Genomic DNA, 22,938 nt, shown 5'->3' with positions numbered 1-22,938 from the left:
GTCCTAAAAAAACCTAAAAGAATGAAAAGGTACATTGGTGCACCCTCGCGCGGAGAAATCTAGGGGGGTAGACCCGCCGGGGCACACGTTCCGCTGTTTTAGGGGGAGGAGGGGGAGAACGACCGCCGGAACACCGGAACCCCACCAAATATTGCATGTGGTCCTATTCTATGTATCAAAGTGTGGTTCAAGGTGTAATGGTGCAAAAGTAGCTCCCCTAAACCCTAGACCCTACCCCTAACCCTACGCCGAACCCTAACCAGTTGATCAGGCAGCACACCCTCGATCGTGTGATAATGGCTCGAGCTGCGGGTGTATGTGCCAAATGGTCCCAATCTTGGTTCTCCATGTGTATATGTCCTAAACAAACCTAAAATAATAAAAAGGTACATTGGTGCACCCTCGCACGGAGAAATCTAGGGGGGTAGACCCGCCGGGGCACACATTCCGCTGTTTGGGGGGAGGAGGGGGAGAACGACCGCCGGAACACCGGAACCCCACCAAATCTTGCATGTGGGCCTATGCTATGTGTCAAATTGTGGTGCAAGGTGTAATTGTGCAAAAGTAGCTCCCCTAAACCCTAGACCCTACCCCTAACCCTAACCAGTAGATCTCAGGCACACTGTCGATCGTGTGATAATGGCTCGAGCTGCGGGTGTATGTGCCAAAGGGTCCAAATCTTGGTTCTCCATGTGTATATGTCCTAAAAAAACCTAAAAGAATGAAAATGTACAATGGTGCACCCTCGCACGGAGAAATCTAGGGGGGTAGACCCACCGGGGCACACGTTCCACTGTTTTGGGGGGAGGAGGGGGAGAACGACCGCCGGAACACCGGAACCCCACCAAATCTTGCATGTGGGGCCTATTCTATGTGTCAAAGTGTGGTGCAAGGTGTAATGGTTCAAAAGTAGCTCCCCTAAACCCTAGACCCTACCCCTAACCCTACGCCGAACCCTAACCACAGAGATCAGGCACACCCTCGATCGTGTGATAATGGCTCGAGCTGCGGGTGTATGTGCCAAAGGGTCCCAATCTTGGTTCTCCATGTGTATATGTCCGAAAAAAACCTAAAAGAATGAAAATGTACATTGGTGCACCCTCGCGCAGAGAAATCTAGGGGGTAGACCCGCCGGGGCACACGTTCCGCTGTTTTGGGGGGAGGAGGGGGAGAACGACCGCCGGAACATCGAAACCCCACCAAATCTTGCATGTGGGGCCTATGCTATGTGTCAAAGTGTGGTGCAAGGTGTAATGGTTCAAAAGTAGCTCCCCTAAACCCTAGACCCTAGCCCTAACCCTATGCCGAACCCTAACCAGTAGATCTCAGGCACACCGTCGATCGTGTGATAATGGCTCGAGCTGCGGGTGTATGTGCCAAAGGGTCCCAATCTTGGTTCTTGATACGTCCAATTTGCATCACTATTTTGTATCATAATTTGCTGTTATTCATTGATATATTTCATATTGGGACACAATACTTATGTTATTTCATCTATTTTGCATGTTTCATCATTATTGGAGGATCAAGCACCGGAGCCAGGATTCTGCTGGAAAAAGCACCGTCAGAATGCAATATTTCGGAAGATCAACTGTGGAAGGAAATTATACCAAAAATCCTATTTTTCAAGATGACGAAGGAAGCCAGAAGGAGGAGCTGAGAAGGCCCAAGGTGGGGCCAGACCACAGGCCGGCGCGGCCCATGGCCTGGCCGCGCCACCTTGTGGTGTGGGGGCCCCACAGCCCCTTTCGCCTCCTTTTCTTCGCGAAACCCTTCGTCCCGAAGACCTAAGCCACAGAGGATACCTCGAAAAGAGTTACAGCCGCCTCTGCGGGGCGGAGAACACCAGAGAGAAAAGAGCTCTCCGACGGCTGAGATCCGCCGGGGAAATTCCCTCCCGGAGGGGGGAAATCGACGCCATCATCACCGTCATCGAGCTGGACATCATCTCCACCGCCAGCACCATCATCTTCATCATCATCACCGCCATCTCCATCGCAGCACCTCGTCACCGCTGTAGCAATTTGGGTTTGATCTTGATTGTTTGATAGGGGAAACTCTCCCGGTATCGATCTCTACTTGTTGTTGATGCTATTAGGTGAAACCATTGAACCAAGATTTATGTTCAGATTGTTATTCACTATCATATCACCTCTGATCATGTTCCATATGATGTCTCGTGAGTAGTTCGTTTAGTTCTTGAGGACATGGGTGAAGTCTAAATGTTAGTAGTGAAGTATGTTGGGTAATATTCAATGTTATGATATTTAAGTTGTGGTGTTATTCTTCTAGTGGTGTCATGTGAACGTCGACTACATGACACTTCACCTTTATGGGCCTAGGGGAATGCATCTTGTACTCGTTTGCCAATTGCGGGGTTGCCGGAGTGACAGAAACCTAAACCCCCGTTGGTATATCGATGCAGGAGGGATAGCAGGATCTCAGAGTTTAAGGCTGTGGTTAGATTTATTCTTAATTACTTTCTTGTAGTTGCGGATGCTTGCAAGGGGTATAATCACAAGTATGTATTAGTCCTAGGAAGGGCGGTACATTAGCATAGGTTCACCCACACAACACTTATCAAAACAATGAAGATTAATCAGCTATATGTAGCGAAAGCACTAGACTAAAATCCCGTGTGTCCTCAAGAACGTTTGGTCATTATAAGTAAACAAACCGGCTTGTCCTTTGTGCTAAAAAGGATTGGGCCACTCGCAGCAATTGTTACTCTCGCACTTTACTTACTCGTACTTTATTCATCTGTTACATCAAAACCCCTTGAATACTTGTTTGTGAGCATCTACAGTGATTCCTACATCGAAACTGCTTGTCAACACCTTCTGCTCCTCGTTGGGTTTGACACTCTTACTTATCGAAGATACTACGATACACCCCCTATACTTGTGGGTCATCAAGACTATTTTCTGGCGCCGTTGCCGGGGAGTGAAGCGCTATTGGTAAGTGGAATTGGTAAGGGAAACTTTTACTGTTAGTGCTGATTTTATTTCTGCCTGCTGCTATAATTCATTATGGAGAGATCTTCTCTCGAATGTTTGTTTGGAAAATCTACTACTACTGCAAAGGTAGTGGATACGGCGCCAGGTGAGGAAGAGATACCATACAAAATACCTATGAAAATTATTGAACGTGTAGTGGATAACCGTTATACAGGGGATGGAACTGTCCACCCTGGAGATCATTTACTGTTCTTACATGAATTATGCGGTTTATTCAAGTGTGCAGGTATTGCTATGGATGAAGTGAGGAAGAAACTATTCTCTATATCGCTGTCTGGTAAAGCGGCGCATTGGTATAAATTATTGGATAATGGGGATTTTCTTGAATGGAATGATATTGTGCCCCGGTTTTATTCTAAGTTCTATCCTCCAAGTGAAATTCATAAGGATCGGAACCGCATATATAATTTTTGGCCTCATGATGGAGAGAGTATTGCCCAAGCATGGGGGAGATTGAAGTCTTTAATGCTCAAATGCCCTATTCATGAGCTTCCTGGTAATGTTATTATTGATAATTTCTATGCAAGACTTTCTTTTGAAGACAAGACCTTGCTGGATACTTCTTGTTCTGGATCATTCACGCGCAATAAGGAAGAGTTTAAAAGGGACCTTCTTAATCGGATCCAGGAAAATACTGAAGGATGGGAAATCGACAAAGAAAGAGAATCAGGTATAAATTATGATTACAGATGCATTGAAGCTTTTATGGAAACTGATAAATTTCATAATATGAGTGCTACTTATGGTCTTGATTCTCAAGTTGCTGCAAATCTTTATAAAGCTTTTGCCTCTCATTATGAATTGCCTAAGAAGAATTTTGATAAGTTTCATGAACCATATAAAGATAAAATTGATTCATCTATAAATAAATGTGTTGTAGTTGAAACTATGGATCATGTTATTCCTGAAGCTTATATTGAAAAAACTCCTTTCCCTGCTAAAATGAAGGAGTACTCTGTTATAAATAGTGCGGTTCATAAAAGTGAAAAGAAACCTATAGAACCTGAAGAACAAATAAAAGTTGAACCTGCTGTTGCAATAGTTAAAGATCTTGTGACTGAAAATTTGGAGGAAGGTCATATTATTTTCTGTGAAGATGCTTCTAATATTGTTTCACATCCTAATAAACCCAAGCAAGCTAGTGTTCCTATGCTATCTGTTAGAATTGGTGATCATTGCTATTATGGTTTATGTGATATTGGTGCAAGCATTAGTGCTATTCCTTATGAGCTTTACACGGAGATTATGCACGGAATTGGTTCTTGTGAACTTGAAGATATTGATGTGGTTATTCAACTGGCTAATAGAGAAACTATCTCTCCAATTGGTATTGTTCGAGATGTGGAAGTTCTATGTGGTAAGATTAAATATCCTGCTTACTTTTTGGTACTTGGTTCTTCTGCTAGTGATTATTGTCCTATCATTTTTGGTAGACCTTTTCTAAATACTTGTGGAGCTATTATAGATTGCAAGAAAGAGAAAATTTTGACTAAATTTGCTGGTGAATCTTATGAGTTTAACTTCTCTAAATTTACCAAAACTCCTTATAAAGCTGATTTGCCTAGTAATGATTTTAAAATGGAGCAGTGTGCATCTATTGTTCTTGTTCCTAATAATCCTTTGCAGCAACATTTGGAGAATAGCGAGAGTGAAGTTTTTAGGAAGGAAAGAGATGAGCTTGAGGAAATTTTCCTTCGCCAACCTATTCTTAAGCACGATTTACCGGTGGAAGATTTGGGTACAACACCGCCACCAAAGGAAGATCCTGTCTTTGAATTAAAACCTTTGCCTGATAATCTTAAATATGCTCATATTGATGATAAGAAAACATATCCTGTTATTATTAGTTCTACGCTTACAGAGTTTGAAGAAGAAAGACTATTGGAAATATTAAAGAAACACCGAGGTGCTATTGGCTATACTCTTGATGACTTGAAGGGGATTTCTCCCTCTATTTGCCAACACGCCATTAATATGGAAGATGATGCGAAGCCTGTTGTTGAACCTCAGCGTCGTCTAATTCCTAAGATGAAGGATGTGGTAAGAAATGAGGTATTACGACTTCTTGAAGCTGGTATTATATATCCTATTGCTGATAGTAGATGGGTTAGTCCTGTGCATTGTGTTCCTAAGAAAGGAGGAATGACTGTTGTGCCTAATGATAATGATGAGCTCATACCTCAAAGAGTAGTTGTAGGTTATAGAATGTGCATTGATTTTCGTAAAGTTAGTAAAGTTACTAAGAAAGATCATTATCCGTTGCCTTTTATTGATCAAATGTTAGAAAGGTTATCCAAAAATACTCATTTTTGCTTTCTTGATGGTTATTCTGGATTTTCACAAATTGCTGTTAAAGCTAAGGATCAAGAGAAAACCACTTTCACTTGTCCCTATGGAACCTATGCTTATAGACGTATGCCTTTTGGTTTATGTAATGCTCCTGCTACTTTTCAAAGATGCATGTCTGCTATTTTTCATGGTTTTTGCGAGAGTATTGTAGAGGTATTCATGGATGATTTTTCTGTCTATGGGAATTCTTTTGATAATTGTTTGCGGAACCTTTATAAAGTTTTGCAGAGATGTGAAGAAACTAACCTTGTTCTTAATTGGGAGAAATGCCACTTTATGGTTAATGAAGGAATTGTATTGGGACATAATATTTCCGAGAGAGGTATTGAAGTTGATAGAGCTAAAGTGGAAGCAATTGAGAAGATGCCCTATCCTAGGGAAGTTAAAGGTATTCGTAGTGTTCTTGGTCATGCTGGGTTTTATAGGAGGTTTATTAAAGATTTCTCCAAGATTTCAAAGCCTCTTACTAATCTTCTTCAAAAAGATGTACCTTTTGTTTTTGATGATGATTGTAAGGAAGCTTTTGAAACTCTAAAGAAAGCCTTAACAACTGCTCCTATAGTTGAACCTCCTGATTGGAATTTACCATTTGAAATTATGTGTGATGCTAGTGATTTTGCTGTAGGCGCTGTTCTTGGACAGCGAGTAGATAAAAAATTGAATGTTATTCATTATGCTAGTAAAACTCTTGATGCTGCTCAAAGAAATTATGCTACTACTGAAAAAGAATTGTTAGCTGTAGTCTTTGCTTGTGATAAGTTTAGATCTTATATTGTTGATTCAAAAGTTACTATTCATACTGATCATGCTGCAATCAGATACCTTATGCAAAAGAAAGATGCTAAGCCAAGGCTTATTAGATGGGTACTTCTGTTGCAAGAATTTGATTTACATATTGTAGATAGGAAAGGTGCTGATAATCCCGTTGCTGATAATTTGTCTAGATTGGAAAATATTGCTTATGATCCTGTTCCTATCAATGATAGTTTTCCAAATGAACAATTGGCTGTAATAAAGGTGAGCTCGCGAGAGAGTCCTTGGTATGCTGATTATGCTAACTTTATTGTTTCCAAGTACTTGCCTCCGACCTTTTCAGCTCAGCAAAGGAGGAAATTCTTTTATGATTTGAGGCATTATTTCTGGGATGACCCACACTTATATAAAGAAGGAGTGGATGGTATTCTGCGAAGATGTGTCCCCGAATATGAACAGCAGGAAATATTGAGTAAATGTCATGGGAGTGCTTATGGAGGACATCACGCCAGAGATAGAACCGCGCAAAAGGTTCTACAATCAGGTTTTTATTGGCCAACTCTCTTCAAAGATGCAAGAAAGTTTATTTTATCTTGTGATGAATGCCAAAGGGTTGGTAATATCTCCAGACGCAATGAAATGCCTATGAATTATACTCTTGTTATTGAACCGTTCGACTATTGGGGATTTGACTTCATGGGACCCTTTCCCTCTTCAGAAGGTAACACTCATATACTTGTTGCTGTTGATTATGTTACTAAATGGGTGGAAGCCATACCTACAAAAAGTGTTGATGGTGAGACCTCTTTAAGAATGCTTTTAGATATTATTTTTCCTCGATTTGGAGTTCCTAGATATATTATGACTGATGGAGGTTCTCATTTTATTCATGGCGGTTTTAGAAAAACTCTTGCCAAATATGGCATTAATCATAGAATTGCTTCTGCTTATCATCCTCAAACTAGTGGGCAAGTAGAACTATCAAATAGAGAAATTAAATCTATCTTGCAAAAGACTGTTAATAAAACTAGAAAGAATTGGGCTAGTAAATTGAAGGAAGCATTATGGGCTTATAGAACTGCTTATAAAAACCCCATGGGAATGTCACCTTATAAAATGGTTTATGGAAAAGCTTGTCATTTACCTTTAGAATTAGAGCACAAAGCTTATTGGGCTGTTAGAGAATTAAATAAAGATCCTAAACTAGCTGGTGATAAGAGGTTGTTGCAATTGAGTTCTCTAGATGAATGGAGGAGTGAAGCTTATGAAAATGCTAAACTCTTTAAAGAGAAAGTTAAAAAATGGCATGATAGAAGGATTATCAAAAGAGAATTTAATATTGGGGACAAAGTCCTATTGTATCGGTCTCGTCTCAGATTCTTTGCAGGGAAATTACTCTCGAAATGGGAAGGACCATATGTTGTTGAGGAGGTGTATCGTTCAGGAGCAATTAAAATTAGTTCTCTCCAAGGCAATGCCACACAAGTGGTGAATGGACAAAGACTCAAGCATTATATCTCAGGTGATTCTTATAATGTTGATGTTGATATTATTCAAGTGGAAACACCGGAGGCTTTCATTAAAGGACAAATTGACAGTCCGCTAGAACTCGACTTTGAATAGGTAACAATACTGGTAATGAAAAGTTCGTAATTTACCTTCCGAACAATATTTTTGCTGTTTTTGGAAAATATGAAAAATTACGAGATCGAAACGGAGTGGAGGAGACGCACGAGGGCGTGCCACCATAGGCCGTCGCGGCCTGGCCTGGGCCCGCGCCGCCCTATGGTGGCACCGCCTCGTCGCTCCTCTCCGACTCTGGTTCGACCTGGTACTTTCCGTTTGTCATAAAAAATTATTCTATATAATCCCCCGGACCCCTGGAGGTCCGTATATCGTTTCCTCGACGTGTTTTGTTTTGAGCTGTTTCTGCCAGGTTCTACTCCGGATCTAAATCCATCATGTCTTCGTCGGGAACCCCGAAGGGCAGCTCCTGCAAGGATGTCGGCAACTTGTACATGGAGGAGTTGAGGATGCACCCCAAGGAGTTGCTGCTCGTCGAGGGGGAACTGCAGATCAAGGATGTCCAGGGTCCTAAAGGAGAAGGAAGCTTGGAAGACAGGATGGAGAAGCTAGAACAAGAAGTCTTCAAATACAAGAAGGTGGCTGAGCGTGAGGTGGACATCTTCCACAAGATTGTGTCCGAACTCATTGCTGAGCACGAGAAGGAGACTGCAAAGCTTTGGGGCGACATCCTTTCGCTTCATGACACCACCAACCAACTCCAAGCTTAACTCTATGACGTTCGGAATCAAAACTGTGAGTATGAAAACAGGTTTAAATGCATAAGCCGTGCTGCTAGTTTCAGGATCCCCGAGACCAAGATGTCGTTTCTTGATGGAGAGCCTCTTCCCTGGAAGTTTGATGACGGGAGTTCATCACCACCATCGCCAAAGGAGTAATTCATCATCGGTATTGGCATCCCCTTGGTTTGTTCCAAGCTTGGGGGAGTGCCGCGGTATCACATCATCACTATCTTTTACTTTTTACTGTCAAGTAGTGTCATATCATGAGTAGGGAAGTTATCATATAAGATGGGTTGCAGTGTGGAAGTAACTCTCCTTTAGTTGGTTGTCTATGTATCCCTTGGTGTGAGTTATCGTTATGAAATATTAATGAGAAGTCTTATCATTTACATATTGCACACCTTATTTTAGTTTGCAATTCTATTATATGATTGATCTTGATTTTAGTATTGGTATCACTTTGGGAGCATCGAATAAATCTATTTGGTTTTGGAAAACTTAGCATTGGTCAGTAGCAACAACACTTTGAGGTTTAAGTAGAAAAGAGAAATACATGTAGTTGTTTCATTGTCTTTCTTCCTTGATTAGCTCATAGCTTATTATTCTGAAGCTAAAATTGTTTGTGCTTACAAGGAAGGTGCGTGATTTTGTCTATCACATGTATATTTGTTTGTTTCCATCAACTCTTATGCTTGCTAATTAACCTTGCTAGCCAAAGACCTATACTGAGAGGGAATGCTTCTCGTGCATCCAAACCTGAACCCAAACCTATGCCATTTGTGTCCACCATATCTACCTACTGCATGGTATTTTCTGCCATTCCAAGTAAATACTTCATGTGCTACCTTTAAACAATTCAAAATTTATTACTTCTTATTTGTGTCAATGTTTTATAGCTCATGAGGAAGTATGTGGTGTTTTATCTTTCAGTCTTGTTAGGCAGCTTCCACTAATGGACTAGTGGCTTCATCCACTTATCCTATAATTTTGCAAAAAGAGCTGGCAACGGGGTTCCCAGCCCCAATTAATCAACTTTCATTAATAATTCTCTTCACATGTTTTGCTCTGATTCATCAGTAAGCAACTTAATTTTGCAATAGACACTCCTCCATGGTATGAGATTGTTGGAAGGCACCCAAGGATTCGGTTAGCCATGGCTTGTGTAAGCAAAGGTTGGGGGGAGTGTCATCCTTAAATAAACTAAAGTACATGTGTAAACAAAAGAGAAGAGGGATGATCTACCTTGCTGGTAGAGATGACATCCTTCATGGGAGCCGCTCTTTGGAAGTCCTGTTTGGCAAGGGGTTAGAGTACCCAGCTGCGATCGTTGACAACAACAAACACCTCTCAAATTATTACTTTAATTCTCTTTATATGATTTCAAAACTGAAAAAGCTCTAGCACATGATTTAATCCCTGCTTCCCTCTGCGAAGGGCCTATCTTTTACTTTATGTTGAGTCAGTAAACCTATTTCCCTCCATCTTATGCAAGCATTTGAGTTGTTGTGATCAAACCATCTATATTGTGATTTACTTCATCATGTCTTTTACTCTTCTTTGTTTAGTACAAGTTTTATCTGAATGAATATAACTTTGCAAGTTATCAATGATCATTATGATTGAGTATGCAAGTTTACCATAAGCTTTAATATGAGAGCATTGCTCAATAGATAAGTATAACCTGTTAATTGTTCTCTGACCAAGAACGAAGTTTGCCATCACCAACTATGATTTCTTATGCACCTTTATTTGTGATTACCTTATACTTGTTTCAAGTTGGGTTATATGAGGAAGTTGTTTACTAGAATGATTTGTGTGTATGAATATGATGCTTCTTGTCCGTATTTTATTTATCGACTCTTCACTCCATAAACATGTGGTCCTGTTTACCGAGTTCAGTTTCGCTTGGGGACAAGCGAAGTCTAAGCTTGGGGGGAGTTGATACGTCCAATTTGCATCACTATTTTGTATCATAATTTGCTGTTATTCATTGATATATTTCATATTGGGACACAATACTTATGTTATTTCATCTATTTTGCATGTTTCATCATTATTGGAGGATCAAGCACCGGAGCCAGGATTCTGCTGGAAAAAGCACCGTCAGAATGCAATATTTCGGAAGATCAACTGTGGAAGGAAATTATACCAAAAATCCTATTTTTCAAGATGACGAAGGAAGCCAGAAGGAGGAGCTGAGAAGGCCCAAGGTGGGGCCAGACCATAGGCCGGCGCGGCCCATGGCCTGGCCGCGCCACCTTGTGGTGTGGGGGCCCCACAGCCCCTTTCGCCTCCTTTTCTTCGCGAAACCCTTCGTCCCGAAGACCTAAGCCACAGAGGATACCTCGAAAAGAGTTACACCCGCCTCTGCGGGGCGGAGAACACCAGAGAAAAGAGCTCTCCGGCGGCTGAGATCCGCCGGGGAAATTCCCTCCCGGAGGGGGGAAATCGACGCCATCGTCACCGTCATCGAGCTGGACATCATCTCCACCGCCATCACCATCATCTTCATCATCATCACCGCCATCTCCACCGCAGCACCTCGTCACCGCTGTAGCAATTTGGGTTTGATCTTGATTGTTCGATAGGGAAAACTCTCCCGGTATCGATCTCTACTTGTTGTTGATGCTGTTAGGTGAAACCATTGAACCAAGATTTATGTTCAGATTGTTATTCACTATCATATCACCTCTGATCATGTTCCATATGATGTCTCGTGAGTAGTTCGTTTAGTTCTTGAGGACATGGGTGAAGTCTAAATGTTAGTAGTGAAGTATGTTGGGTAATATTCAATGTTATGATATTTAAGTTGTGGTGTTATTCTTCTAGTGGTGTCATGTGAACGTCGACTACATGACACTTCACCTTTATGGGCCTAGGGGAATGCATCTTGTACTCATTTGCCAATTGCGGGGTTGCCGGAGTGACAGAAACCTAAACCCCCGTTGGTATATCGATGCAGGAGGGATAGCAGGATCTCAGAGTTTAAGGCTGTGGTTAGATTTATTCTTAATTACTTTCTTGTAGTTGCGGATGCTTGCAAGGGGTATAATCACAAGTATGTATTAGTCCTAGGAAGGGCGGTACATTAGCATAGGTTCACCCACACAACACTTATCAAAACAATGAAGATTAATCAGCTATATGTAGCGAAAGCACTAGACTAAAATCCCGTGTGTCCTCAAGAACGTTTGGTCATTATAAGTAAACAAACCGGCTTGTCCTTTGTGCTGAAAAGGATTGAGCCACTCGCAGCAATTGTTACTCTCGCACTTTACTTACTCGTACTTTATTCATCTGTTACATCAAAACCCCTTGAATACTTGTTTGTGAGCATCTACAGTGATTCCTACATCGAAACTGCTTGTCAACACCTTCTGCTCCTCGTTGGGTTCGACACTCTTACTTATCGAAGATACTACGATACACCCCCTATACTTGTGGGTCATCAGTTCTCCATGTGTATATGTCCTAAACAAACCTAAAAGAATGAAAATGTACATTGGTGCACCCTCGCGCGGAGAAATCTAGGGGGGTAGACCCGCCGGGGCACACGTTCCGCTGTTTTGGGGGAGGAGGGGAGAACGACCGCCGGAACACCGGAACCCCACCAAATCTTGCATGTGGGCCTATGCTATGTGTCAAAGTGTGATGAAAGGTGTAATTGTGCAAAAGTAGCTCCCCTAAACCCTAGACCCTACCCCTAACCCTACGCCGAACCATAACCAGTTGATTAGGCAGCACACACCCTCGATCGTGTGATAATGGCTCGAGCTGCGGGTGTATGTGACAAAGGGTCCCAATCTTGGTTCTCCATGTGTATATGTCCTAAACAAACCTAAAAGAATGAAAAGGTACATTGGTGCACCCTCGCGCGGAGAAATCTAGGGGGGTAGACCCGCCGGGGGAACACGTTCCGCTGTTTTGGGGGGAGGAGGGGGAGAACGACCGCTGGAACACCGGAACCCCACCAAATCTTGCATGTGGGGCCTATGCTATGTGTCAAAGTGTGGCGCAAGGTGTAATTGTGCAAAAGTAGCTCCCCTAAACCCTAGACCCTACCCCTAACCGTACGCCGAACCCTAACCAGTAGATCTCAGGCACACCGTCGATCGTGTGATAATGGCTCGAGCTGCGGGTGTATGTGCCAAAGGGTCCCAATCTTGGTTCTCCATGTGTATATGTCCTAAACAACCTAAAAGAATGAAAATGTACATTGGTGCACCCTCGCGCGGAGAAATCTAGGGGGTAGACCCGCCGGGGCACACGTTCCGCTGTTTTGGGGGGAGGAGGGGGAGAACGACTGCCGGAACACCGGAACCCCACAAAATCTTGCATGTGGGCCTATGCTATGTGTAAAAGTGTGATGAAAGGTGTAATTGTGCAAAAGTAGCTCCCCTAAACCCTAGACCCTACCCCTAACCCTACGCCGAACCATAACCAGTTGATCAGGCAGCACACACCCTCGATCGTGTGATAATGGCTCGAGCTGCGGGTGTATGTGCCAAAGGGTCCCAATCTTGGTTCTCCATGTGTATATGTCCTAAACAAACCTAAAAGAATGAAAAGGTACATTGGTGCAACCTCGCGCAGAGAAATCTAGGGGGGTAGACCCGCCGGGGCACATGCGTTCCATTGTTTTGGGGGAGGAGGGGGAGAACGACCGCCGGAACACCGGAACCCCACAAAATCTTGCATGTGGGGCCTATGATATGTGTCAAAGTGTGGTGCAAGGTGTAATTGTGCAAAAGTAGCTCCCCTAAACCCTAGACCCTACCCCTAACCCTACGCCGAACCCTAACCAGTAGATCTCAGGCACACCGTCGATCGTGTGATAATGGCTCGAGCTGCGGGTGTATGTGCCAAAGGGTCCCAATCTTGGTTCTCCATGTGTATATGTCCTAAACAAACCTAAAAGAATGAAAATGTACATTGGTGCACCCTCACACGGAGAAATCTAGGGGGTAGACCCGCTGGGGCGTACGTTCCAATCGTTTTGGGGGAGGAGGAGAACGACCGCCGAACACCGGAACCCCACCAAATCTTGCATGTGGGCCTATTCTATGTGTCAAAGTGTGGTGCAAGGTGTAATTGTTCAAAAGTAGCTCCCCTAAACCCTAGACCCTACCCCTAACCCTAAGCCGAACCCTAACCAGAGATCGTATACCCTCGATCGTGTGATAATGGCTCGAGCTGCGGGTGTATGTGCCAAAGGGTCCCAATCTTGGTTCTCCATGTGTATATGTCCTAAACAAACCTAAAAGAATGAAAAAGTACATTGGTGCACCGTCGCGGAGAAATCTAGGGGGTAGACCCGCCGGGGCACACGTTCCGCTGTTTTGGGGGGGAGGAGGGGGAGAACGACCGCCGGAACACCGGAACCCCACCAAATCTTGCATGTGGGCCTATGCTATGTGTCAAAGTGTGATGCAAGGTGTAATTGTGCAAAAGTAGCTCCCCTGAACCCTAGACCCTAGCCCTAACCCTATGCCGAACCCTAGCCAGTAGATCAGGCACACCCTCGATCGTGTGATAATGGCTCGAGCTGCGGGTGTATGTGCCAAAGGGTCCCAATCTTGGTTCTCCATGTGTATATGTCCTAAACAAACCTAAAAGAATGAAAAGGTACATTGGTGCACCCTCGCGCGGAGAAATCTAGGGGGTAGACCCGCCGGGGCACACGTTCCGCTGTTTTGGGGGGAGGAGGGGGAGAACGACCACCGGAACACCGGAACCCCACCAAATCTTGCATGTGGGCATATTCTATGTGTAAAAGTATGGTGCAAGGTGTAATTGTGCAAAAGTAGCTCCCCTAAACCCTAGACCCTATCCCTAACCCTACGCCGAACCCTAACCAGTAGATCTCAGGCACACTGTCGATCGTGTGATAATGGCTCGAGCTGCGGGTGCATGTGCCAAAGGGTCCCAATCTTGGTTATCCATGTGTATATGTCCTAAACAAACTTGAAAGAATGAGAAGGTACATTGGTGCACCCTCGCGCGGAGAAATCTAGGGGGGTAGACCCGCCGGGGCACACGTTCCGCTGTTTTGGGGGGAGGAGGGGGAGATCGACCGCCGGAACACACCGGAACCCCACCAAATCTTGCATGTGGTCCTATTCTATGTGTCAAAGTGTGGTGCAAGGTGTAATGGTGCAAAAGTATCTCCCTAAACCCTAGACCCTACCCCTAACCCTACGCCGAACCCTAACCAGTTGATCAGGCAGCACACCCTCGATCGTGTGATAATGGCTCGAGCTGCGGGTGTATGTGCCAAAGGGTCCCAATATTGGTTCTCCATGTGTATATGTCCTAAACAAACCTAAAAGAATGAAAAGGTACATTGGTGCACCCTCGCGCGGAGAAATCTAGGGGGTAGACCCGCCGGGGCACACGTTCCGCTGTTTTGGGGGGAGGAGGGGAGAACGACCGCCGGAACACCGGAACCCCACCAAATCTTGCATGTGGGCCTATGCTATGTGTCAAAGTGTGGTGCAAGGTGTAATGGTGCAAAAGTAGCTCCCCTAAACCCTAGCCCTAACCCTACGCCGAACCCTAACTAGTAGATCTCAGACAGCACACCCTCGATCGTGTGATAATGGCTCGAGCTGCGGGTGTATGTGCCAAAAGGTCCCAATCTTGGTTCTCCATGTGTATATGTCCTAAACAAACCTAAAAGAATAAAAAGGTACATTGGTGCACCCTCGCGCGGAGAAATCTAGGGGGGTAGACCCGCCGGGGCACACGTTCCGCTGTTTTGGGGGGAGGAGGGGGAGAACGACCGCCGGAACACCGGAACCCCACCAAATCTTGCATGTGGGCCTATGCTATGTGTCAAAGTGTGATGCAAGGTGTAATTGTGCAATAGTAAACGGAGCCAAAAAGTCGAGCGTGGAGCCGGCTCGCTTCGTGCCCTTGGGCGCCGAAGTCGCCGTGGTGCTTGGCGGCCTCGTACGCAGAGGCACGGCGGGGATTGGCCCCGTGCCGGACGTCGCCGGCTCCTCCTCCTCCTGCTGCTCTGGTGAGGGGGGCGGATTGTGCTCCCCCTGGCCGCCTAGATCAGGCGCCTGCGGCAGGTCGTCGTCGCCGGCATGGTCGCCGGCTTGGTCAGCCGGATCGACGTGATCCGGCGTCCACCTCCTCGTCGCCAGGTCGCCGTCTTCGGCGTTCTGGCGCTCAAAAAGCTAGCAAGACAGAGAAAACATAAGCATATGACAAGCCGGAAGTCGGCAGAAGAAAAACGAAGCCGGCCTCGCAGCCGCAAGCCGGAAAATGGCAAAGACACGAGGCTTACCCGCGCCGGTGGATGGTCCCTGTCGCAGGGCACCAGCCCGTAACTCCAGTCCTCCGACAGGTTCGCCTTGGTGATTTGGTTCACCCGGCTGGCCACCTGGGCCTTGGAGAGCCGCGCAATGGACGTCCGGTTCGGATCGAACCGGCCGGACATGTGCCCGATCTTGTGGGTGCGCATCTGGAGCGGCAGCACCCGGCGCTCGGCGATGGTGCAGAGGAGATCTTCGGCAGTCAGCCCGCCATCGGTGGCGGTCGCCAGGAAGTCCCAAAGCAGATTCACCTCGGCGTTCTGATCCGTCGAGCGGGCATTGTGGCTCCAGTTGATCCGGCCGACTGGAGGAGCCGGGTTGAACTCCGGCAGGTTGATCCGGTCGACGAGCTCCCCCTCGTTGCGCACGTAGAAGAATGACATTTGCCAGTTCTTCACCGAGTCGACGGTGGGGATCTTGGGGAAAGGCGTACCAGGCCGGGTGTAGATCGAGGCGGCGCCGCAGGCCCGCAGGCGGCCGTCGTTGGTCTGCGCCTTCAAGAAGAAGAGCCGGCTCCAGAAGTCGATGTCGGGCCACAAGCCGGCGTAAGCCTCCATGAACGCCACGAAGCAGCTCAGGAGGACGCACGCGTTGGCCGGCAAGTGATGCGGCTGAAGACCGAAGTGGTCGAGGAATTGCCGGAAGAACATTGAAGCCGGCAGGCCTAGCCCGCGATCCAGATGCGCGCCGAAGACGACGCGCTCGCCGGGCCGCGGCTCGGGCTCCACCTCCTCGCCGGGCACCCGCGTGATCACCGACTGCGGGATCCGCCGGAGGCGCACCAGTCGCTCGACGTCGTCCTCCCGCATGTAGGAGCCCCTCCACGATCCGCTGGGGGACGCCATCGACGAGGACGAGGAAGAAGATGACCAGGAGAGGCTGAACGGTGAGGAAGAACCTTGCGACCGCGGCGGCGACAACGGCGGCTGAGGACGCTCCGTCGAGATGCGCGGCCCCGTGGCGCCGGATTGACGGAGTGGCGGCGGCGGATCGGTGGAGATTCGCCCGCCGGAGTTCGCCAGCGGAAGGAGTTCGCCGGAGCGATGGCGGGCTCGGGCGCAGAGAGCGATGGAAGCAGGAGCGCGAGGAGGAAGAGAATGGCAAGTGGCCGCCTCGATGCCTCCCCCGCGGCATTTATAGCCTCCTGCCGCGGGCGGTTGGCCTCCAAGTGGCGGTCGTGGGCCATAACTCCCCGGATTTACTGCGCCGTAACTCCTCCCACGTCCACAACGGTTATCGGAAACGGCCACACCACGTCGCCCACTACCGCACCGGATCCGGAGGGACATTGATGTGACCAGATGAACCGACCGCCAGGCCAGGCGTCAGACCAGTCAAGTCGGGCGCAGGGCCCGAGGCGGCGGAGACTCTGGCGCGCCGCAAGCCGGAGCCGGACCAAAAGTTCCACCCGAGCCAAAATTCGTCAGCAAGGCGGAGGCGCCATCAGATCTTGCGAGAAAGCAAAAAACTGCACAAGTGTAAAAAGCGGCCGGCTAGAAGCAGCCGGCAGGAACGAGCCGGATGAGGGCGCAGCCGGCTGAATGGAAATTCTCAGTCGGCCCCTCCAAGTGCCGTCAAATATACTCGAGAAGCCAGGAAAACCTGCCTAGGTCCTTCTGGGCGCAGGACCTTGCCAGCTTCGGGGGCTAATGTCGGGGGGAAGACCCCGGATAGGGCAATGGACGCGGAGCAGCCGGCTGGCCGCTGGCCGGCTCGCGGCAAAGGCCGGCTGAGGAGCAGCCGGCTGGCGTCGTGGCCGGCTGGTCCGGAAGCCGGCTGGCTCTAGGTCCTAGTCGGCCTGGCTACGGCCACCAATGCTGTAGCTGGGCCGGCTTCTACAAGCCATATCCGACTGGGGTTTGTACCTCAGACCGACTCGAGGCTGGCGAGTCTTGCACTGGAAGGAACCGGGTTGGTGATCCGGGTTCCTAAAGTCCACGCTGACTCCATCTTCCGTAAAGCACGGGGCACTGTGGAGCAATAGTGCCGCGCGATGGACAGGCTGTCAGGGCTTACGACGATCCGTACTGGCTACAGTGGCTGACGGCGACAGGGACACCTCCTCCATACCGCTGACCGTGGCAGCCGGATGGGACAGGCCACGATGCCTCAACCACTCCTGACGTCACCGCCTCGGGAAGGAGCGGAAGCCGAAGCCGGCCCAGCCGGCCAGTAAACTATAGGGTCTTATATGTAAAGTGCCGGTGCCTATATAAGCCGCACTACCCCCTCTCGTGCGAGGATCGATCATTTATTGCTTTGACCCACCTACGGAGCTGCCCTGTGAGAGAGACCATAGTCTTCCTTAGCCTCTCAGGAGCAGCCGGACACAGCTCTGGGAGCACTATTGTATTATGTGATCATCATATACACTCATAGCAGGAGTAGAGGTTTTACCTCCATCGGAGGGCCTCGAACCTGGGTACGTCGCCGTGTCGCTCGTGCCCATACCCGCATCCGGATACCACCGTGAGATCCCTCAGGAACCACATCGATTAGCCACCCTATGGCATATGCCGTGACGATACCACGACATTTGGCGCCCACCGTGGGGCCTTCAGCATCCTCGGCCGGTGTCTTCATCCGGACGGGCCTCACCATCACCACCGGCGAGCGAGTCGCTTCAGGCTTGATCTGGAGATTCGGCTCCCTCAAGCTGCGTGGCCGACAACGCTGGCTGCTTCGCTGACCGGCCTTTCCCAGCCGGCGGCAGCGTCATCTCCTTCGGTGGCTTCGACGTCTACGTCGCCACCGTCGCACCGCCGCGCTACCCGCGGCAGGTGCTGCGCTGCGCTAGCCCTCCTCCGCGAGCCGGCAGCAGCGCTCCCGCCGGCCCCGCCGTCGTGCAAGTCATGATGGCTGGCGATGAGCTCCCCACCAAGAACCCGCGCATGCGCGGCCCCCACTTGGAGCGCAACATCGACCCCAACGCCTCCGGCTCAGGCCCGAAAGCGCCACCACCACCGTCCCGGCTGGATACAGTCCGGCAAACCGAGCACCCCGCTCACGCTCGGTGCAGACCCCACCGCCATCGAGGCGGACTTGGAGGCGCACCGCCAGCTCCTCCTCAAGCAAACCGAAGAACTGGCTGCTGCTAAGCGCCAGGATGGAGATCACCCAGCGCGAGTACAACCGCGCCCACGGCCTCACTCCAGGCGGCGACGAGCCAAGCCGAGCTGGCCACATCCGCCGCAGGGGCCGCGACCTTGGCGCTGAGATCGCCCGCGACGGCGCTCCTTCGCCGGCTCCGTCCGCGGAGCTACCCGTCTACAACACCCCCGACAAGAACATGCGCGCGGCAGAAGAGCTGAGCCGCCTTGAAGGCGAAGAGTTACGCCGCCAGACCAGGCGGGTGACCGAGCTGCTCAACGCAGCCAATAGGCAGATCGCCGACCCCAGGTATGTCAATGCCCCCAGAGCTTCTCACGCTCGTGGAGCTGCAGGCAACGACAGGGAAGGCGCCAGGGACACGGCCGAGTCCTCCTCCCCAGCACCAAGCCGGCGCCATGATTCCCGGGCCACGCACAGCTCGGGCCGGCCAAGCTGCCAGCCGAGCGGCAGCAGCCCGCAGCCGGCCCCCTCCAAGCCGGAACCAGGAGCAAGACTCCGAGCCCCGCCATCATCACCGAGCGGCTCCGAAGCAAGCGGCGCCGCGCCAGCCAAGACACTCCCGGCTGGGCCCGCGCATCGAGCCTGCCGACGCCCGAGATCGCCTCGACCGGCTGGTCGAATCCCGCATTGCGGAAGAAGAAGCTCCAGCCGGCCCAAAGTGCTTCGGGCCCCGCATCGCCAACGAGCCCACACTCGAAGGCTTCACGCTCCCCCGTGACACCCCCAAGTACGACGGCACCGCCAAGCCGGAGGACTGGCTGCAGGACTACTCCACCGCAGTCGGCATCGCCAAAGGCAACAAGCGCTGGGCCGTGCGCTACTCCCCCCTGATGCTGGTCGGCTCCGCCCGCACATGGCTCAACAACCTGCCAGCTGGCAGCATAAACGGCTGGCTTGACTTCGAAGCGGCCTTCGTCAGCAACTTCACCGGCACCTATCGCCGGCCGGGTCGCCCCCAGCAGCTCGAGATGTGCAAGCAGGGCCCCGACGAGACGGATCGCGCGTACCTGACGCGTTGGTGCGAGATGCGCAACTCCTGTGAGGGCGTGCACGAGATCCAGGCCATCGGCTTCTTCATGGGAGGCTGTCGGCCCAACACCATGCTGTGGCACAAGCTGCGCCGCAGTGACCCCAAGTCGATGGCCGCCTTGATGGCCATCGCCGACAAGTACGCGCTGGCCGAGGAAGCCGGCAAGGCGTCGGCTGACGTTTCGCCGGCCCCCACCAGAAGGGACAACAACAAGCCGACCGAGGGCGCCTCGCACGGCAGCCGGCGGGACAACTACCGCGGCAAGCGTCACAGCGACCAGCCGGACCGCCGGTACGGCTCCGCCCACGTGGCCGCCGTGGCAGATAACGCGGCAGGCGGCAGCCGCCGCCAGAAGCAAGACCGGCAGTGGAAGCCGAAGTACACCTTCGAGCAGATGCTCGACTCGCCGTGCAAGTACCACAGCGGCAAGAACCCCTCCAACCACACCACCCGCGACTGCCACTTCATGAAGCGGCTGACAAGCGGTGAACCTCTCCCGCCCCCACCCCCGCCTCCACCAGCCGGCGGGCCGGGTGGCCAAGCCGGCGCAGAGAACGCCAACCTCGAGCACCACGAGGCTAACCAAGTGCACCATGGCGGCCGATATCTGGCCGAAGATGCTACCTACATCATCTTCACCTCCGAGCCCGAGGACAAGACGAGCCAGCAGAGCCGTTCCCTCGAGGTCAACGCGGTCATACCGCCGGTCCCCCAGTACCTAAACTGGTCAGAGCAGGCCATCACCTTTGATCGCCGCGACACCCCGGCTGTCCTGCCGAAGCCGGGCAGCTACGCCATGGTCCTCGACCCCACCATTGGCACAACCCGGCGCAGCGTGCGTTTCTCGCGCGTCCTCATCGACGGCGGCAGCAGCATCAACATCCTCTACCGCGACACCGCCCGCAAGCTGGGCATCCAAGAGGCCGAGTTGCGCCCCACCCCCACCGTCTTCCATGGCATCGTGCCAGGCCATTGCTGCCAGCCGATCGGCCGGATCACGCTGGAGGTGATGTTCGGGAAGCCGGACCACTTCCGCACCGAGAGAGTCGAGTTCGAGGTGGTGGACCTCGTGAGTCCCTACCACGCGCTCCTGGGCAGGCCGGCCCTGACCAAGTTCATGGCGGTGCCCCACTATGGGTACCTGAAGATGAAGCTGCCTGGCCCCAAGGGGGTCATTACCGTAGCCGGCGATTATCGTCGCTCCATGGACTGCGCCACGCAGAGCTCCAAGATGGCCCAGACGCTGGTCATCGCCACCGAGAAACAGCTCATCCACGACGCCGTCGCCCTCGCCAAAGCCGCGCAGACAGACATGCCGGCTGCGGGCAACCCGGCTGGGACGACTCACTTCCAGCCGGCCGACAACACCAAGAAGATCCTGCTGGACCCGGCGCAGCCGGACAAGTTCGTCACCATCGGTGCCGGCTTGAACAAGAAATAGGAAAGCGAGCTCACCAGCTTCCTCCGTGAGAATCGGGACATCTTCGCATGGACTCCAAGAGACATGCCGGGTGTGCCGAGGGAGTTGGCTGAGCACCACCTCCACGTCCGGCCTGAAGCCAAGCCGGTGAAGCAGCCTCTCAGGCGCTTCGCCGAAGAACGAAGGAAGGCCATCGGTGAAGAAATCGCCCGGCTCCTAGCTGCCGGCTTCATCATGGAAGTGCTGCACCCGGACTGGTTGGCGAACCCGGTCCTGGTTTTGAAGAAGAACGGCTCCTGGCGCATGTGTATCGACTACACCAGCCTGAACAAGGCGTGCCCGAAGGACCCCTTCCCCCTGCCGCGCATAGATCAAGTCATAGACTCGACTGCCGGCTGTGAACTGTTGTCTTTCTTAGACGCCTATTCAGGCTACCACCAGATTCCTTTGAATCCGGCCGATCAAATAAAGACTTCGTTCATTACCCCGTACGGGGCTTACTGCTACACGACTATGCCGTTCGGCTTGAAAAATGCAGGCGCCACCTACCAAAGGTGCATGCAGAAATGCTTGCAGGATCAAATCGGCAGAAACGTTCACGCGTACGTGGATGATGTCGTTGTCAAGACCAAGGAGACGACTACCCTCCTTGATGACCTGAGAGAAACCTTCACCAATTTGAGAAGATTCCGGATGAAGCTCAACCCGGCCAAGTGCACATTCGGCGTGCCGTCTGGCCAGCTCCTTGGCTACCTCGTCTCTCAGCGAGGGATCGAAGCCAACCCGGACAAGATCAGTGCCCTGGAGAAGATGGAACTGCCGCAGTGCCTCAAGGACGTCCAGAAGTTTGCTGGCTGCCTGGCCTCCTTGAGCCGCTTCGTCAGCCGGCTGGGGGAGAAGGCACTGCCCCTGTATCAACTAATGAAGAAGGCGGACAAGTTCGTCTGGTCACCGCAGGCGGATGAGGCCTTCCGTGACTTGAAGCGCGTGCTATCAACCGCGCCAATCCTTGCAACGCCGGCTTCAATGGAGCCGATGCTGTTGTACATCGCAGCCACCAACCGGGTGGTTAGCGTTGTCCTGGTGGTGGAGCGCAGAGAAGCCGGCAACAGGAGCAGCTGGTTCAGCGCCCGCCTATTACCTTAGCGAAGTGCTCTCCCGGCCGAAGCAAAATTACCCCCACTACCGTAAGGTCACCTACGGCGTCTACATGGCGGCCAAGAAGCTGAAGCACTACTTCCAAGAGCACCCCATCAGGGTGGTTGCCACAGCACCCTTGGCGGAAATCATAGGCAGCAAGGATGCCAACGGCCGGGTTGCCAAGTGGGCCCTGGAGCTAGCCGCCCACACCATCCTCTACGAGCCACGCACAACCATCAAGTCGCAGATCCTCGCGGACTTCTTCGTCGACTGGGCTGAGATGCGCACTTGCCGCCTGTGCCGGATTCCACGCATTGGAAGATGCACTTCGACGGCTCGAAGATGCGCAACGGCTTGGGAGCCGGCATCGTCATCACCTCTCCCAAGGGGACCGGCTGGACTACGTCCCGCAGATCCACTTCGCCGCATCCAACAATGTGGCGGAATATGAAGCGCTCATTCATGGGCTGAAGCTGGCCAAGGAGATTGG

Source organism: Lolium perenne, chromosome 1 (assembly GCF_019359855.2).
Source record: "Lolium perenne isolate Kyuss_39 chromosome 1, Kyuss_2.0, whole genome shotgun sequence".
In the NCBI taxonomy this organism is placed as follows: domain Eukaryota; kingdom Viridiplantae; phylum Streptophyta; class Magnoliopsida; order Poales; family Poaceae; genus Lolium; species Lolium perenne.
The sequence above is the reverse complement of the archived record's forward strand: the minus strand, read 5'-3'. Positions refer to the sequence as shown.